This window comes from Haplochromis burtoni, unplaced genomic scaffold (genome assembly GCF_018398535.1).
Source record: "Haplochromis burtoni strain Fernald_Lab_line unplaced genomic scaffold, NCSU_Asbu1 Contig_2628, whole genome shotgun sequence".
Classification (NCBI taxonomy): domain Eukaryota; kingdom Metazoa; phylum Chordata; class Actinopteri; order Cichliformes; family Cichlidae; genus Haplochromis; species Haplochromis burtoni.
The window spans coordinates 1,257-5,177 of NW_024584989.1; the positions used below are offsets into that span (position 1 = coordinate 1,257).

The following is a 3,921-nucleotide window of genomic DNA, read 5'->3' on the forward strand; positions in this document are numbered from 1 at the left end:
CAATCAGCTGCACATAGAGACCATTGTTGTTAGTCCAGGTCAGAAGATGACTTGTTGGAATGAAAATGAGCTTGTAGTTTGTCTGCTTTAATAATGTGACTGGAAAAAGGTGTTGGACTTCAAATATGTCCATTTCTTTCACACTTCACCTTTAAAAGTGAAGTGTGAAAAAAGTGAAGCCATGTGGTTCTTGTAATGAAAAACATGACTTTTTCAAGTCTTTTTCATTTTTTAATGATAAATGTACGACTTTAATGTGAAACATTCAGAGTTTTTTCTCTTGTTGTGTTTATTTGAAGCTGCTTCCTGTTGGCTTCAGCTGTTTGGAGTTTCCATTTTCTAAACTTCTACATTCTGAACCTTCTTCAGCTCTGAACAGATGATGAAACACTGAATGGGTTTAAGGTCACACTTTGTCTAATAAACTCACATGTTTCATTTTTTTATACAGATTGAGGAACTGTGATTTGTCAGAGATCAGCTGTGATTATCTGGCAGCAGCTCTGAAGTCCAACCCCTCCCATCCGAGTGTGCTCGATTTGAGTGGACACTACAACAATCTGCAGGATTCAGGAGTGAAACAGCTGTGTGTTCTTCTGGAGAATCAACGATGTCGATTTGAAACTCTGAGGTCAGTCATCATGTTTTAGTTGTATTTATTGTTTAAATATTAATTGTGCTGACACTGTTGATGGGTAAGCTTACAGACCCCTATACGGGAAGTCTTGTTTGGCTCTTTGTAGAACTTCTAATCTCTGATCCTCTGAGTCTAACTCAGTAAGTAATGCAGAGTTGTTTTGTTGAGAAGCTGAGAGATGTCACTATGGAGGCAGATGAAACCATGGTCTCGTACGACGTTACATCTCTCTTTACTTGCATCCCAGTCATGGAAGCGTTGGAGGTAGTCTGTAAGAGATTACAGGATGACCCCAACCTCAGCAACAGGACCGCTCTCAGCATCGACCAAGTGTGTTTGAACTGTGTCTTCATTCCACCTACTTCACATACAAGGGTCAGTTCAGAAACACGAGTGTGCCGTGGGTTCCCCAGTTTCACCCATCGTGGCCAATTTGTACATGGAAGAAGTGGAAAAGAGGGCTTTGCTATCCTACCCTGGAACACCACCAAACCATTGGTTCAGATATGTGGATGACACCTGGGTGAAAATCAAATCTCAGGACGTTCCACAGTTCACGGATCACATTAACTCAGTGGACCGACACATCAAATTCACCAGGGAGGATATGAACAGTGGCAGGTTAGCCTTCTTAGACTGTGAGATTTCCATCAGTAATGGGGGACATCTAAAAGCTGACGTGTACAGTAAACCTGCACATACGGATCAGTATTTAAGGTTTGACTCTCATCATCCACTGGAGCACAAACTGGGCGTCATCATGACGCTACAACACAGAGCGAACACCATCCCAATCCCAATCCCACCATCCAGTGTACTGTTTATAAGACTGAGGAAACCTGCAGTTAAGAAGTCACCTGGATGATGATGAAACGTTTCTCCCACTGAAAACGCTACGTCCAGATGAACAGAATCAACTTTTGGAGATGTACAACAGAAAATGCAAATGCTATTTATGGTCTCCTCACAACAATGATATGAAAAATAAACTGGGCCAATATAGTATGTTTGTTAATACAGGGATACAAAATGAGATAACATAAGATAAGACTTTACTGATCCCACGATAGGGAAATTTTTGCGTTACCTCAGCTCAAGTACAGATATCAGAAGGAAAATACAAAAAATACAAATAAAATACAAACAAACATAAAATAAGTAAGATAATACACTATATACAACAGTAGTATACACAGTATGTGATAATGGATATGGTTGTGAAAATATGCCACACATAAACTATATAGCTTAACATAACTATTCTACCACTGCTATTCCTATGTAAGTAATAGATATCTATAAGTATAGACATGTACACGCACACACACATGTACACACTAAATATACATATGCATACATATATGTATATGTATGTATATGTATGTGTATATATATATATGTCTATACACATAGAAGGTGCATTATGCATGAAGTGGTGACCGTGGTGACACCAGCCAACAAAGTCACTGATGACCCCCCTGTATTCCTGATCATTCCTGTCTCATACGCATCCGATGATGGCTGTATCATCTGAGAACTTCTGTAGATGGCAATCGTCCGAATTATATGGTAAATGGTTAATGGCCTGCATTTGTATAGCGCTTTTCTAGTCCCTAAGGACCCCAAAGCGCTTCACACTACATTCAGTCATTCACCCATTCGCACACACATTCACGCATTATAACAGAAGTCTGAAGTGTGAAGGCTGAACAGGAAGGGTGAGAGAACCGTGCCCTGTGGTGCCCCCATGCTGCAGATTACCACCTCGGACACACAGTCATGGAACCTCACATACTGTGGTCTGTTGGTAAGGTAGTCGATAGTCCACGTAGTCAGCTGTGTGCCTACTCCGGCTCCCTCCAGCTTCCCTCTCAGTAGTGCAGGCTGGATGGTGTTGAAAGCACTGGAGAAGTCAAAAAACATGATCCTCACAGGGCTCCCTGCTTGCTCTAGGTGAGAGAGAGATCGGTGTACCAGGTAGATGACAGCGTCATCCACCCCAATTCCAGACGGGTAGGCGAACTCCAGGGGGTCCTCGCTGAGCCCACCAGTTGGCGAAGGTGGTGCAGGATGAGCCTTTCTATGGTCTTCATCAGATGAGAAGTCAAGGCCACTGGCCTGAAGTGGTTGGGCTCCTTGGAGTGTGCGATTTTTGGCACCGGAACCACACAGGAAGGCTTTCACAGTTCAGGTACCCTCTCCAAATTCAGGCTCAGGTTGAAGATGTACAGGAATTCAGTTCTGGGGTCACCCACGGTTTATTGTTTGAGAAACACTGTACCTTCTTGGTAGGCACAGTGTTCTCAACACAGAAATTAATGTAATCTGTAATGCAGTGGGTGAGGGCGTCAATGTCCTCACGGTGAGGCTTGCAGAGTTCCTGGCAGTCTGTGCATTCAAAACAGTCTCTCAGGGCCTCACTGCATTCCTCAGACAACACCCTTATCACTTTCTTTGTGGGGGGTTTCCTCTTCACCATAGGGGTGTAAGTGGGGTGGAGAAGCCTGCTTTGTGTTGGCAAACAATATGTCCAAAGTTTTTCTGTCCCTTTTATGGCAGTTAACATACTGGGAGAAGTTAGGGACACTGGCAGATAGTGAGGCATGAAAGAAGTCCCCAGAGATAATAATGAAGGACTGCGGATGTGCCATCTGTAGCTGAGAGACAGTGGAGTGAAAGTACTCACAGGCTGCCGTAGCGTCGGCCGAGGGTGGGATGTAAACAGTCAGCAAAATAACGTGTGAAAATTCCCTGGCCAGGTAGTATGGCCGGACACTCACCGCCAACAGTTCAATGTCTTTGGTACAGTGCTGTTCCTTCACAGTGATGTGTCCTGGGCAGAGATGGGCAGTAACGTGTTGCAAGTAATACCTTACTGTAATCTGATTACTTTTTCAAGTCACGAGTAAAGTAAGGGATTACTATTGCAAAAAAGGTAATTAGATTATTGTTACTTTTCCGTAAGCACGCTGCGTTACTGCGTTACTAAACCGTGACTTCATTAGCAAAAATATCTAATGACAGTGACGTAAGCGAGTGCAACTGTGGTAGAAAACGGCTGTATGCAGTTCAACAATGGATCATATAACAAGTGAGTATGAGCGTGCAGCGTTTAAAGCGTGGAAGTACTGACCTTACTTTGAGTTTGATTCCGTAAAAAGTGGCAAAAAAATTAGCATCCGCTGTTCACTCCGTGGGAAGAAAACTTATTTTTACAGCGAAAAATACCTCTAAACTTCTGAGCAAGCACTGAGTACGCTACCAGGGAATGGGAAATTCACAGA

General features: G+C 43.1%; 1 long non-coding RNA gene across 1 annotated transcript in view; it reads left to right on the forward strand.

Moving 5' to 3' along the window:
* Nucleotides 1-298: 298 nt before the first annotated feature.
* Nucleotides 299-3,921, forward strand: part of LOC121813795 — a 5,799-nt gene continuing 2,176 nt past the window's right edge. Inside the window, exon 1 of the long non-coding RNA XR_006053887.1 lies at nt 299-631. This is a non-coding gene — a long non-coding RNA (uncharacterized LOC121813795). The remainder of the gene's footprint in view (nt 632-3,921) is intronic.